Below are 16,810 nucleotides of genomic sequence, written 5' to 3' on the forward strand. Positions count from 1 at the left end.
ACAAAAAGCTTGTCGGACCGGGTTTGGGCGTTACCTGTCATACCTGTGATGGGCCTGGGCTGGGCTTAAGCCTTTGTCATGAGGTCGAGCTTGGGCTTGGGCCAAGGGGTACTTAGTCCCGGCCTGGCCCATTGCCATCACTAATTGCTTTGTCTTCAACTCTTCGTATGTTTATCACTTTATATAGTGGTTGAGTCTACATGCAGGGTGATGTTATGCTTAAGTAATCTCTTATAGATAGAAGAGGGACCAAAAAGTGAAAACAACAAAGACATTGGGTTTTTTTAACAGTGGTTGAGTGTACATGCAGGGTGATGATATGCTTAAGTAAGCTCTTACGGATAGTAGAGGGACCAAAGTAAACTACAAAGACATTGGGGTTTTATAATAGCCGTTGAGAGTGTACATGTGACGTTATGCATAAGTAAGCTCTTACGGATGGTAGAGGGACCAAAGTTAAAAAAACAAAGACATTGGGTTTATTTGAATAATGCATCTCAATGCCATTGAACTTTGGAGTAATTGTAACAAGTATTACATAAAATACTAGAAATATTAAGACAAATTTGATTAAGTAATTGTGTTTCATAAATAAATCCATAACTATTATTAATTTATATGAGAAATATTGAAACAACAATTACTCTACAACTCAATTTTATCCTGCCTTTTTCTTAATGCTCATTATAATCTAATATCATCATCACAAATTTTATCAAAAAAAAATAATCTAATTCTATAGAATAGATTATTAGATTTCAAATCTTAGTCTAAACAAGTATAAATCATGAAGATTAACATAGATTTTAACGTCGTCGCGAACATTGAATCGGCGTTTCTCCTACATAATGGATTCTTAGATTTCAGATTTGAGTTAAGATCACTTGTGTTTGGAAGAGAGCAATGAAAAAATATTAGGGTAAAAGGAAATATAGCTACGGTGTTATTTTTGCTTAGTGCTTCAAAATGTGGTTATTTTCACCCCAAAACATTATGAATTTAATTAATATCCCCAAATTGTCATATACTATTACATAAACTTTATGATTACTCTAGTCTACCATTATCTTACTCCTTTGATTTTTCAGGCAAGAGTGCTGTAAAACCGGGGCTCTCTTTTAGCCTTGGTTTTCTTTATAGTTTTTTTCTATTAAAAGAATGGGAGCCCTCAGATCAATGATCGAAGGGCCGTAGTTTGATTTTCCCTTGTTTCTTTAAGATGACCAAGATACTTTTTACGTCTTTTAAATTTATGCATAAATATATTTCATCCCTTAAAACTTCATCTTTTATGCTTCAACCTCTTATTCGCTAATGTATTATTAATCCCTCATTAGTTAAACGTTACACTTTAACCCTACATGTGATTTTATCTTACCGTCGCTATCACATGATTTACTTATAATTTAGCGCGGTATCATTATATCATCGTAAAATTTGTAGACTCATAACATCAAATTTGTAAATATAAGAACTCATCTTAGACCATCACGCAACTTTTCAGATTCGAAAATTTTCCATGAAAGTTAGGGAAGGCACACAACGATATGATGTTTTGGTTGAACTCATGAGGGCATATATGAATGGTTAAATCTATGATTTACTCCTAGAGAAAGTTTAGGGTTTGAACCCTCTAGTGAAACCTTTCAAAGATAATAAGTGTTATGTTGTCACTCCCACTTAAAAGGTTTAAGTGATATGTGAGAACTCCACATATATTAGACCAATAGACCTCTCACATGAAACTTTAGATTTTTTTTTTATTTTTTTTCATTTTCTTTATTCAAGGATTCGATCTTGAGACCGTTGACTTTGATAATATGTTAAGTTGTCGTCCCACCTAAAAGTTATGGTAACTTAACATGGTATAAAACTCCACATACAAATAAAACACAAACAGATGAATAACACTTAAATCAATTTTACTACTCTCTTTTACTAATCAATTGAATGAAACTTTGAAGAAACTATTCTTAGTTGCACTTCTTTCAATTCATTTTGTCAAACTGATTTAACACAGACCTAATCAAATCCAATCCCTCTTTCAATCAAACAGATAGAAGTCAAGAAAACAATAGATGCAAAAAGAGGAACAAAATCAATAACACTTCTACATGTTAAAAATTGAGAATGTGCATAAACAAAAATGTAAATCTAACAACGCATTCAACATTTGATACTACATTTCCATTCAACAGAGGATCCCCTTATACACTGAACTCGAAATAAGCTTGATATTACATTCTCTGCAATTACTTCTAGTTGCTCCCAATTGCTTGAATCTAACAAGATTAGTGGAATCAATTGGCCTAATACTCAACTCCTTATATAACAAGAATCTCGCTGGCTAAGGACAAGGACTTTGAGTATCTTCAGTTCTCCGATAATAGAAACATTTTAAATCTGCTACAATCCAAACATTAACACAATGTTTGAAGGTTTATCAAGAGACCAATCGAGGACTGCAACAATGGTAGCCACACCTTGAAAAAATTATCCGGGATTTTTAAAGAACCTCCACACTCAGAAAAATTCAAGGTCCAAACAGTCTAACCCATTAGGCCAAAAGCTAATCGTTGAGGCAACATCACAATCATTTACTGGTAGAACCATAAAGTAACAAACAAGAGTCTTAGCTCACGAACCACTTTATCTCACTTCATCTAGTTTATTTTGTCAAGTAACAAACAAGAAGCTTCAAGTCCATGAACCACTTAATCTATCTATTTCGTCAAGTAACAAACAAGAGTCTTTGAGTTCACCAACCACTTTATCTAGTCTATTTTGTCAAGTAACAAACAAGAGTCTTTAAGTCCACCAACCATATTATCTACTCTATTTTATGCTTTATTCCATTGTAAGGTTAACTCATTCAAGTATATCCAGGCCCACGATATGTTTGACCAAGTGCAACATGGAACTATCATTTTCCATTAGACTAGAAATTTAAAAAGTTTTCTTGAGTTCATCACCTGTTAAATAATTGTAACTCAACTAAATATTTGAATATCCATTTTCCAGCCATGTATGAACTTTGTTGGGGAAGGCATTCTCAATTCTTGCAAAGCATCTTCTCATTCAAACTGATTTGCCTTGTTCTTCAATGCTTTTGCTACAGTAGCAATGGCAATGGGCAAACCTCCACATTTCTTGCATACATCACTTAGTAATTTCAAACCAAGTGATTCAATAACATCACCTGCACAGGAATGCAAAATCATAAGTTAGAAGCTTCCAAAAATATAAAGTTTTTACAAAGTATGTGGACTAAATTTAGGGACATAGCCATGGTTCAGTCAATTTTTTTTTTCATTCTGTCAAGCCCTAAATAAAGGAACAAATCCAGGAATTTAATACAGGGGTTCAAGTTATAAAGGACAATATAATTATCACAACAGTATATTAGTTATAACATGCACTAAAATATTTATATTCATTTTTAATATTCTTTATAATTGATACAATTGTAACACTTTATCAATGTTCTAAAACCCGACCCTGGGTGTAACCCAGCCAGCGGGCCGAGTCCCAGGTCGAGCGGTTGAACCATCCGACTGGTGGGTCAGACCGGTGAGATCATCATGTTGACCTCAGCATGATGACATCATGCTGATCAGACCTGAAAAAATTGGAAATTATAAACCCTATAACAAAATAAAATCTGAAATCCAAAGAACACTATAACAAATACAATAAATCCAAAATCCAAATCCAGACAGTGCAATCTGGATATCCAATGCTACCTATAACATCATACTAATAATACAAATTAGGACTGTTAACATCACTATTTCAATGTCTAATCTTTCTCCACCTTTTTATAAAGTTAGAAGCAAACAGTATGCACACTTACACTCTTTTTTGACTTTTGATTTTGAGTAGCTTCACCAAACCATTGAACTTGACCTCCTAATTGACAATTAGAATGCTTTGAGGTAACTCATCTCCACTATGCTGAAAGGACCTTTGCTTAGGGTTGGCAGGTGAGCCAAGTGGCTTGGGCTCGGCTCGCTTTTTGTCAAGCCGAGCCGAGCTCGAGCCCGCCTCGACATTGGAGCGAGCCGAGTTTGAACATGCCATTGGGCGGCTCATGAATCTCGCGAACTTTAAAGAGCTTGGTGGTCTCTGCGATATTTTGGAAAGTAAAGTGGGGGTTCAAAATTTTACGTATTGAAATTCACAAATCCACCCCAACTAGAAAACTGTAAAAATCAAATTGAAAAAACCCTAACATCTAAAAGCTCCTCCACTCTCCCCAACCAGCGCACCTTAGCCTCGTTGTTCAAAACTTGCGCCTCTCTCTTACGCTTTCTCCTTTCCCTCCACTCTCTCTCTCTCAAACTCTCCCTCCAAAACAAGCCCTTTTGCTTCTCTGTTGTCGTTAACTTCTACTCTCGCTTTCGCTCCTCGGACAATGCCAGTAGGTGTTCGACAAAATTAAAAAAAGAGACGAGGTCTATTACACGGCAATGATCGTGTGTTTCACGCAGAACTCTCGTTGTTGGATTCCTTATTAGTGTTTGCTGGAATGAGAAGCTGTGATGTAGGGTCCACGATGTATAGCGTGTCTAGAGCTTTGCACAACGGCCGAGCTACTGGTGATGAAGCAGTGCAGGGTGGTTCATGGGCATGCCGTTGTTGTGGGTTTAGACAAGAATCTGATTGTGGGAACTACTTTGATTGATGGATACGGAAAAGCTGGGCTTGTGTTTGATGCAAGAAGGGTTTTTTTATGAGAATTTGAGTGAATTAAATATTGTTGTGTCGAATGCTATGATAGCTGGTTATGCACAACAAGGAGATAAAAATTCAGTACTTGAGCTTTTTCGTTTATTGGATGAGAGAAGGTTTGTCCTAGATGAATATAGTTTTTTGGCTGTTTTAACGGCTTTTTGTAATGCAGGTTTGGATTTTGTGAGTGAGAAATGGATGGAGAGAATGAGAGTTGAGTATAATTTAGAACCGGGATTTTGAAGCTAATCGAACAATACTCGAACTCGATTAGCTCAAGCTCGATAACACAAGCTACAGCTCGATTCCGAGCATGCCTTCCTATACTTGAGTTTGAGCTCGAACAAGGAATGTCATACTCGATCAAGCTTGGGTAACTAGATACACAGCTCGACTCGGCTCAAATCAAGCCCTACCTCTGCTGGTGAGGGGTCATGAATTCTTGGATACTAATGCTTCATAAGGAGAAATCTGCCACTCCAAGCCAAAATTAAAATATCAGATGCAGTCCACAAACAATCTCCAAACTTAACAATAATGCCGTTAAAGAAGAAAGAACAAATCTTTACCATCTGTTGCATAACAGGTTAATATATGAGCTCACGTTTGTTTTTAATTGGATTTCAAAAGTAACACAGCGTGTCACATATTCCAATCATCTCCTAATTTTAGCAACTCATAAGATTAAGTTAAGAACCCTTCAAAGGCAGCAACTTTCAATAACATAAGCTAGTAGAAAATCAATTCTCATACCCATGAAAGGTAAACCNATATATATATATATATTAACACAAAAGATGGATTATATTTCTAAAAACGGAGTTACTTGCGGGATGGGAACATGCATTGAAATTGGGTCTTGATTGTCCCCATAAAATTACAAGAGATGTTGGAACTGAAGCATGCATCATTCTGCAACCATGGCCACAATGAAGTGGGTGGGGTGGCACATTTCACTGAAATTCAGGAGTGAACAGAGATGCTGTTCTTATAATAACAGCGGGACCTAGAACTTTTCATTGATTTTTAAGAGTTAGTGGTTAATATGTTATATATCATAAAGCTTTTAAACCACTATCAACTCACATCTAATCAATTACTGCTATCAAGTTTCCGAAGTCTTATCAATATATAAATATATACCTATATATTTCGTCTTTAAATTCGATTTATATTATTTTACAAAAAATTTATAATCATTATGATAGGCCAAAATTTGCATCTTTTAACGATAATCAGTGGTAATAAATGGGTATAGATTAAAGAAAATATAGATATCCATACGTTCCAATTTTATGTTATATATATATAATTAATCTTAATAAATTAATATCTTTGGGATTATTAATTAATTGATATATTATTTAATCGTATAAATTAATAAATTACTAATTTATTGAGGTTGGCTTGAGCGCTTTAAATCAAGACATGGCATCAAGACACATTGTCGTTTTAGAGAAAGTGCATCAGTTGATATAGAACTTGTGAAGAATAATTTGCAGTCCATAAGAGAGAAAATAAATCAATTTCTCATGAAAGATGTTTTCAATATGGATGAAACAAGATTGTTTTACAGGCAACAACCGGATCATTATCTTGCAACAAAGCAACTTGAAGGTAAGAAACAAGATAAGGAAAGACTTATAATTGTTGTTTGCTGTAATGAGGATGGTTCTGAGAAAATTCCTTTATGTTTCATTGGCAAGTATGCTAAACCATGGTGTTTAGAAAATGTGAACTTGAGCAGTACGAACTGTGAGTATCATGCCAACAGATGAGCATGGATGACTGGGATTTTATTCCAAGAATATGTTCGAGCACTTGACAGAAAAATGGATGGTAGAAAAGTTCTCTTGCTTGTTGATAATTGTCTCGCTAATCCAACAACTATTGAAGGTTTGAAAAATATTGAATTGTTTTTCTTGGCACTCAACACAACATCAAAGATCCAGCCTTGTGATGCGGGATCGTACGAGCTTTCAAGATGCATTATCGTCGTCGATTTTATCGAAATCTTTTGGAGGGTTATGAAATTTGGATCAACACTCAGAGGGTGGAGGCGTTCAACAATTGTAGGTGCTAATCAAAGAGTTGAAGTATCGTGATACAATGGATGTTGACTACTTTTTGAACTACCCAGGAGCAAATTATTGAGAATGTCTTGGGACATGACAAAGAAGATGAAGTTGAAGACGATAGTCCTGTGTTGGAGTCTGTCTCACGCAAACATGCACTCAACGCAATAATCACATTGCATAATTTTCTCTTATAATACGAGAATAATACATCAGAGTTTCTTAATGCACTAAGAAAAGTTAAGGATGAGGTCCAAGAAAGCATCAATTTTAAGAGAAAACAAATAATATTAAAGTCATACTTTACAAACGCCTTCTAATTGAGTCATTTATATTTATAATTTTGAAGTATAAGGAGATTATTAATTTATATATCAAGCAGTACCTATGAGTTTTTTTTTAAATGTATTATATTATAAATTTAGCGATTGATCCCACGTTGGGATCAGTCAAAAATATTATTTAGTCAAGATTATTAATTTATAAAATATTAATTTATCGAGCCTTAACTATATACAGTTATAATAAGTTAAGATGATATATATTTAATTGAAGCAAAACTTCTTATTGGGCGATGCTGATGTATTTGCATTTGGAAAATTAAAGAACTGTTTTTATCAAACAATAATGAGCACCTGGGGAGCAACAGTATTGGAATACGTAGAGAAGAAGGCGAGGATTTTAGCCTCTTTAGCTCTTTAAAGAATATTGTAAAGGAAACAAACCTCACCACTGATTTATCATTTATCTAGAAGAAAAATGAAAAATTTTTAAAGGTGGTCCATCAACCACAAATAGATGAATCAAAGAAGCCAGGTTGCCATGTCTGTTGCTTTTCCTTAAGGGACCATTTTTTATTTTATTTTTAGGTGAATATGAAATGTTTAGCGGGGGAGAAATGGTTGATATACAGTTCCTTCTCAATCCTCAATAAATTAAAAAAGGTTGGTGGCTGTCCCACAAAGAAGTAACAGTAGATGAAGAGGTAAAATCCTCCTAAAGATCAAGATGGGGCATATAAAAGATCAGGTCATGAATGAAGAATCCTTCTATTGGGCTGTGTCCACTACTGCGTTCACATTTAGNCCCATCTTGAATTGCTATCGGTGATGAACCCTTTCAATCCTCAAATATATAGCTTTTAAAATTGCTTTAACAATCAAATTGATGATGTGGCAAGCACATCTCTGGTGAAAAAATTTGCTTTCACTATGCAGATATAATCTCTTTTCAAATAAAGAAATTGCAGAGGTGCACAACTCTCTCAGATAATAAATATTCTTGCAAAACTTCAATAATTGTAAAATAAATAGTGTCAACAGTATTATATTTTTCATATAATGCTTTAAAACCTATCAATTTTTGTTGTAAATGTCAACCATGATCTAGATAATGTATTGTGACACTCAAAAATCTGTTTTTGATTTAGCATCCCATATAGCTGAAGTAAGTGCAATAGATATATTCCTAAAATTTTGAAATTCTTTTTTAAGTTGATATTTTATTTTATCATAAAGTTTTATTATGTCCCTTCTAATTGTACCTCTACTAAAAAGGGTAAATGCTGGAAAAAAAGCATTGTTAATTATTTCAATAAAATAAGGATTTTCAGATAAAGAAATAGGAGAGTCCGTAGCGCATATGAATTTTGCTATGCACTCTCATGCTCTGAGTGCATTATATTTCCATGTTGAGAGAGTTGGGGATTGTGGATTAAAATTAAGTTGAGTTTGAATTTGCTTACCTGGTGCGGTTGAACTTGAATTGAACTGGCGGGACAGTTGCATATACTAGGGGTGCTTCTTCTCCAAGTGCCGCCCCATCGTCGAAGTCCTGTTCTCAGCATCGATAACGGTTGGACAAAAATTACATTCCCCGTACATCTTTTCCCCCAACCCATTTGGCTTTTGCCGTTTTGATTGGGTGAAAAATTGCCATACCCCGAACACGACCATCTTTGACGGTCGGGCTGTGGAGTCACAGCTCGCTTGTGTTTGGTCAGACCCAATGCCGACCATTTGTGGATATGAAATTGGAGTTGTTGCCTCTTGAAAGGGTGAAAATGGATTGAACCCTTCCATTTCTTCAGTGGATGGAACGTAAAACGCAATTGGGGATTATCCTTTGAATGCATAGTTTCGAGAATCCATTATGAATTTATAATAAAATAATAAATAATTAAAATGAAAGAAATTGAATAATAAATGAAACTGAAAAATGGAAAAAATTGAATAATATAAATAATAATATGGATAAATGTAAATATAAATTGAATTGAAGAGAATTTGAGAATTGGAATAGAGAGATTGTGAGATTGAGAGAATAGATTGAGAGTTGAGTTGTGAAGAAAATGGAGGTTTAGGGAGTTTTTATAGTTCAGGCTTTGGGGGGAAAGTGAAAAATAAAAAAACTCCCAAAAAATAAGGGGTTTTTTTTTTATATTTTTCAAGGGTCAATTTAGAAAAGGGAATAAGGGTTTGGGCCCATGCCCTCCTCCATGGTGTTGGTCCGGTTATGGGACCGGTCCTAAACCCGAGTTTTTGGATGGGTTTGTTTGGCTCTAGTCCCCAATTCCCACCTCATTATTATTCAACCAAAAACTATATTTTAAGGTTACAAAGACCTATATTTATACTAGAATTATCCTTAACTAACTAGGAAATCAATAAACCTATTAATTGAAACAAATCTTATTCTAATATGGAAAATAACTAAAACAAGAATTCTAATTAAATTGAACTCCTAAAACATAAATCTAATTTAAGTAGGACTATTAAAACAAAGATAACAAAATTTAAACATGAAAACCTAAATATAAGGAAATACAGTAATAAAATCCCTTTTCATTAAAGAATTCTAAAACTATAAGCTTTACATCATCCCCCCAGGATGGAGGAAATTCGCCCTCAAATTTTTGTCACGAACAACTCCATTGTCAACTTGCTTCAACTGAAATTCTTTCAGATTCATCTCAAACTGATATGCTTGAAGAACTTTAAATTTCCCAATATTTGTGAGAAGTGATAACATCCATCCAATTTGTCCAATTATTTGAAACAAAGTCATGAAGCGAAAATTCCTTCAACTTTATTGTGTCATAAGAGTCATGCACGTCCTTGGAATAATTTATAACAAAGGAACTTTTTTTGAAGGCATCGATTTGTTCTTCAGGACAATCTCCTTTAGGCATTGATTCGTTTTCAAGGAATTCATCATCAAATTGTGGCAGCTCATCATCATCAAACTAATCATAGTGATCATTGTCGCTATGCTCAATTTTATCATCAACAATATCTTCAAAGTCCTCTTAGTCTTCCTCTTCCAATTGTTGGTTAGAAGGTGATTGAGACCGTTGTCTATCCCCTAGAACGGTCATTTGTTGACTTAACGTCTCCACTTGTTGAGTCAACCTAGTTGTAGTCTCATCTCGACTTTATGGTTGGTTGCGTGATTGTCTTCGAGGAAATACCAGCTTTTTATATGATTTTCTTTCACACAACATTTTTTCTTCTCTAGGTTTCCCAAAAAACACAAATAAGGATGAAACTAAAAAGCTAAAGAACTAAAGGACCCAAGTGCATATGAGGACCAAATTGGGACTGAACTGAAAATAATTAAACTTGATATACTAAACTAATATTTGTTTAGGTAAGACCAAACTGAAACTCAATATGCTCACGTTTCAAGCAATTTTTTATCCTGAATTTTTTTAATGTTTTTTCTTCCTTAGGAAAACTGAACGAGTAAGGAAGCTAAATTTTGAGAAAAGTATAGGAGTGAAAGAAACAATTACAAGCTTGGTTTCAACTTTGATATGAACTGATCTAGCATAAAATAAAGGATAGATTCAATACTTGTTGATTCTTTGAATACACAGTAAAATGAAAAGATAAAACAAGTTGATTCTCAAAAGAATATCTAGGATTGCGAAATCTCACACACGAGCCAAGAAGCCACTTATTTATAATAAGTTCTCAGCTGATCCTAATACTTGATAATTAATTTGTTAAGTCAGTTATTAGTTTGTTTAATCAGTTAGGAGTTAGTTGCTTTACTGTTATATTAAGCTTGATTAGTCAGTTATTAGTTTGTTAATTAGTTAGGAATTAGTTGCAGTTGGTTAGAATTAGTTGCAGTTAGTTACAAAACAAACTCATGAAGCTCATGTATATAAGCTGTATTTTTCTCACTTTCAATGTAACGAATTCATTTTTACATTCCAAAATCCATTTCTTCACATGGTATCAGAGCAGTGTTCTCTCTATTTTTCTTGAGCTCAAACCTCTTGTCTTCGCTGCATCAATGGCTGCCTCTTCATCAACAGTTCCTTTTCAAGATCCAACTAGTCCATATTATCTTAATCCCAATGAAAACCCCGCTATAGTTTTAGTGTCTCCAGTTCTTCATGGGATCAACTACCATGGTTGGGCAGATAAATGAAGATGACTTTACTCTCAAAGAAAAAATTGAAGTTTGTAGATGGCACCATTAAAATTCCTTCAAGTAATGATCCTTTATACTCTGCTTGGGAAAGATGTAACACCATGGTATTGTCCTGGTTAACTTATTCTCTTTCTCCCTCAATAGCAAAGTCTATTTTGTGGATTGATAAAGCATGTAATGCGTGGGATGATTTGCGGGAAAGATTTTCTCAACGGGATGTTTTCAGAATTTCTGAATTATAAGAGGAAATCTAGCCTTTAAGCAAGGAAAAAAAAAAAAAAAAAGTGACAGAATATTTTACTGAATTAAAAATTCTTTGGGTTGAGCTGTTAAATCTAAGGCCATTACCTTCATGTACTTGTACTAGTCCATGTTTATGTGGCGCTTTGAGCAAGGTCAAAATTTACCAACACAATGATTATGTAACTCAGTTCCTCAAGGGACTTGATGATCAATTTGCAATAGTAAGATCCCAAATCATGCTTATGGATCCACTGCCTTCAATTAATAAAGTTTTTTCTTTGGCCATTCAACTTGAAAGACAGATGAATCTAGGGGCATCAAAGGTGTTCGTCCACAAGACTAATAATTAACAAAATTTCAAGTCACAGCAATTTGGTAATAGTGATAACATATTTTGCACTTTCTATGGCAAGCCACGCCATACAATTGAGACTTGTTACAAGAAACATGGACAACCTCCAGGATACAAGCTTCAAAATGCTAATTCTACTACTCATAATGTGGTAATTGGTGATGATGCCGAAGGCATTGAAGGTGCTGATTTACAAACCGACATGTCGAAGGGTACTCTTAAGCATTCAGGTGTTACTCTCACTCAAGAACAATATCATCAGCTAGTTGCCTTACTCTAATCTACCAATCTTGAAATATCTTCTCACACTACAAACCAAGTATTATCTCATCCCAACATCATCTTCCTGCTAATTTCTCTGCTTCACAAGGTAATCATTTTCTACTGTCTTGTTCCTCGAATACTCATCTATGGATAGTGGACATTGGTGCCACTGACCACATTACCCATTCCTTGTCATCTTTTGCCTTTTACAAACATATCAAACCCATCACCATAACTTTACCAAATGGTGCTAAAATCACCACCAAATACCTTAGGCACAGTTTGTTTTTCTGACAAATTGATTCTTATTGATGTCTTTTATGTTCCTGAATTCTTATTTAATTTGATATCTGTTACTAAGCTTACATCTTCCACTCCTTGTTGCTTGATTTTTCAAAGCTCTTGTTGTCTAATTTAGGATGTGAACTCGTGAAAGACAATTGGTTCAGCTAAGGTGGTTGACGGCCTGTATGCAATGCATAAACCTGAAAATTTGTTTACTTCATTTTCTCTTGTTTCTCTGGCATCTACAACTAAGTTTCATGATCTCTGGCACTACCGACTTGGTCACTTATCAAATTCTAGGATTAAGCATTTATCTTCTCTTATTCCAAGTCATAAATTGAATGATAACTCAACTTGTAGCGTGTGTCATTTTGCAAAACATAAGCGTTTACCTTTTCCTGTAAGTCATTCAAAAACCAATAAAAACTTTGATCTCATTCATGCTGATATATGGGGACCCTTTTCTACTTATTCTATTCATGGCTATCATTACTTTCTCACAATTGTTGATGATTGTACACGTTATATTTGGGTGTATTTGTTGTAAAATAAATCCTTAGTCAAACATTTAATTCCTTCCTTTTTTTAATCTGATTGAAACTCAGTTTGGTGTTAAAATAAAATGCATTTGCACAGACAATGGTGGTGAATTTAATTTGTCCCAATTCTATGCATCAGGGAGTCATTCACCAGACTTCATGCGTAGAAACTCCTCAGCAGAATGGTTTGGTAGCGCACAGACACCAACATATATTAACATTGCTCGCTCATTACTTTTTCAGTCTTCTTTGCCAAAACTCTATTGGAGTTATGTTGTCCTTCATGCCGTGTACTTAATGAATTAAGTCCTTTCTCCTTTTTTGCAAAAGTAGTCTCCCTTTCACTTACTATACAACACCATTCCAGATTATGAATCCTTATGTGTGTTTGGTTGTCTTTGTTTTGCTTCAACTTTGCTTGCTAATCGCACCAAATTTGATCCAAGGGCTCGCAAATGTGTCTTTCTTGGTTACAAAAGTAACACTAAAGGTTTTATCCTTTTAGATATTCATTCTAAGTAAATGTTTGTCTCTCGAAATGTGTCTTTTCATGAACACATTTTTCCTTTTGCACATGCAGAGAAATCTGCTCCTTTACTTCAGGCTAATTCTGTGCCATCTTCTGATCTTACACCTCCAACCTCTTTTTACTGATGTTCCTTCTTTGCCACATGCTGATGCCTCTTCCCAACCTCTTTTGCGTCACTTTGAAAGACATAGAAAACCATCATCATACCTGCAGGATTATCATTGTAACATGGTTGCTGCATCTACTACCAGTATCGCTCCATGAGGTACCTCTCATTATCCCTTATCTGCTGTTCTCTCTTATTCTAAACTTTCTTTTTCACACCTGAATTTAACTCTTGCACTTCCTGCTGTCTCCGAACCAAAATCCTACAGTCAAGCTATCAAACACAAGTGTTGGCAAGACGTCATGCAGGCTGAAATTCAAGCTCTTGAGCATAATAACACCTGGGTACTCACTGATCTATCCTCGAATAAGTCTCAAATAGGTTGCAAATGGGTTTATCGCATCAAACATAGAGCTGATGGTACGATTGAGCACTATAAGGTGCGTTTGGTAGCCAAAGGCTACACACAAACTGAAGGAGTGGACTATTTAGATACATTTTCGCATGTTGCCAAGTTAACTACTGTCTGTTTACTTCTTGCATTGGCGGCTTCTCCAAACTGGCATCTTAAGCAACTTGACGTCAATAACGCCTTCTTTCATGGTGATCTTCATGAATATGTTTATATGTTCTTACTCTAGGCTTTAAATCAGCTAATCCCACTCAAGTCTGCAAACTCCAAAAATCGCTCTATGGCCTCAAACAAACTAGTTGTTAGTGGTTTGCAAAGCTTACTTCTGCTTTGCTTGCATTAGGTTGTTCTCCATCTCCTTCTGATCACTCCTTGTTTGTCAAGCATTGTTCCACTACCATTACTGTCTTGCTTGTTTATGTTGATGATGTTATTTTGGCTGGTGATGATTTGCATGAAATTGATGATTTTAAGACTTATTTAAATGCCAGGTTCAAAATGATCTTGGTGATCTTAAGTATTTTCTTGGCCTCGAGGTGGCTCGCACAACTAAGGGAATTATGTTATGTCAGCGTAAATATGCCCTTGATATCTTAGCTGATACTGGTTTTCTAGAATCCAAACCTGCTACGACACCCCTTTACACTTCTTTAAAGCTACTAAAGGATGCTAGTGTTCCTCTGGAAGACAATTCCATGTATAGGAGGTTAGTTGGTCGTTCGTTGTATCTCACCTTTTCACGCCCTGACTTATCTTTTGCTGTACAATAGCTTAGTCAGTTTATGGACAAGCCCACTTCTTTGCATCTTCAAGCTACGCATCGCGTCCTGCGTTACCTCAAGAACTACCCTGCTTCTGGTATATTTTTTCCTGCCTCCTTTTCATTAACACTGAAAGCTTTTAGTGATTTCGATTGGGCTGGTTGTTCAAATACCAGGAGGTCAGTCACGAGTTTCTGCGTCTTTCTTGGTTCATCTTCAATTAGTTAGCGTGCTAAGAAGCAGCCCACGGTGTCCCGCTCTTTGTCAAAAGCAGAGTATCGTGCTTTAGCTTCTATCACTTGTGAACTTCGGTGGCTTTCTTATTTGCTCCTAGATCTTCATGTGTCTCATCCTCATCCTGCACTGATTTTTTGTGACAATCGATCTACACTTCAAATTGCTGCCAATCCAACCTTCCATGAATGCACCAAACACATAGAAATAGACTGCTATATTGTGTGTGAGAAGGTTAAAGCAGGTCTGATACATCTCATGCCTTGTTCTTTTTCAAACCAATTAGCTAATCTCTTTACAAAGTCTCTCACTCGTGCTCCATTTCAAGCATTAATTCTCAAGCTGGGAATGTTGTCTATCCATTCTCCAACTTGCGGGGGGCTCTCAGCTGATCCTAATACTTGATAATTAATTTGTTAAGTCAGTTATTAGTTTGTTTAATCAGTTAGGAGTTAGTTGCTTTACTGTTATATTAAGCTTGATTAGTCAGTTATTAGTTTGTTAATTAGTTAGGAATTAGTTGCAGTTAGTTACAAAACAAACTCATGAAGCTCCTGTATATAAGCTGTATTTTTCTCACTGTCAATGTAACGATTTCATTTTTACATTCCAAAATCCATTTCTTCACATAAGTAAACCTAGAGTACTAATAAGAGTAAACATGTAAGAACTAAACCTACTTAAACTAGATAACAATAATTTGGCATAAAATAAAATCTTAATCCTAAAATAAAAAAATCATAAACAAAATTAAATTTATCTAAATAGTTAAAAGCCAACTCATCAATGTAATCCAAATAAGCATAGTACTTTGCATCAATAGTGGTTTGTCCCAACGAGGCCTACGTCCACTCCTAGTCATCCTCCTTCAAGTATTCCAATATCTATCTTGGTTGATCACCTAAAAAGTAAATCCGATACAAATAGCTTTCCTCCACGTGTCATTAAACATTTGCACACAATTGCTTTACAAGGTGCAATTAAACCCCCACAAACACTAGATCTTACTTTCTCTTTCTAGAATAACCTAATAAAGGAAATTAGTCCAATAAATGAAATCTTAATATTAACGATATTTAAAGATGACTTTCGTATAAGTTTTTAATATATTTTTCTTTACAAAGGACTTATATTTGCTTTTCCTCTCTTCTATTCTACTCATTTTATATTTCCTTTTGTAAAGTCTAAAGACCAACTAGCCGACATTCTTACCAAAGTTGTAGCCAACAACACGTTTGATAATGCTTTAGACAAGTTAGGCATATGTGATGTCCATGCTCTAAGTTGAGGGAGAGTGTTAGAAGATCCTATGGAAATTTGAATAAACAATCTATGGATTTTATATTTAAACCAAACAATGGAATTTATCAAATGCATGAATTTTGAATCCATGGATTGTACAAAATCCATGGATTTTAAAATCCCTCAATCCAAACAAGGCCAAAATTCTTTTCAAGCTACATCTACATGTACAACCTTTTGTTTTCATTAAAATTCTTTTTAATTCATTCATTTTCTCTGTTTTAAAACCCGGACCGGACTAGGACTTGACAACTTTTCCTATCTAGTTCAGGCTTCAGGGGGTATTGTAATATTTTAAATTTATGAGGACTAACTTGTAATTTTCTAGGGGTGTTTTGGATCTATGCAAAAGTTTAGGAATTAATTGGTAATATTTGGGTTATTTTTAAATAAATAAAAATTTTAGGGACTAATTGGAAAATTTTTGGAGGTATTTTTGTAATATATAAAAATTTAAGGGATTAATTTATATTTTTTTTAAAATAAAATTATTGTTGACGTCACTGGTCCAACCGATTAAACCGGTTGACCGGT

This window comes from Pistacia vera, unplaced genomic scaffold (genome assembly GCF_008641045.1).
Source record: "Pistacia vera cultivar Batoury unplaced genomic scaffold, PisVer_v2 Contig152, whole genome shotgun sequence".
NCBI classification, from domain to species: domain Eukaryota; kingdom Viridiplantae; phylum Streptophyta; class Magnoliopsida; order Sapindales; family Anacardiaceae; genus Pistacia; species Pistacia vera.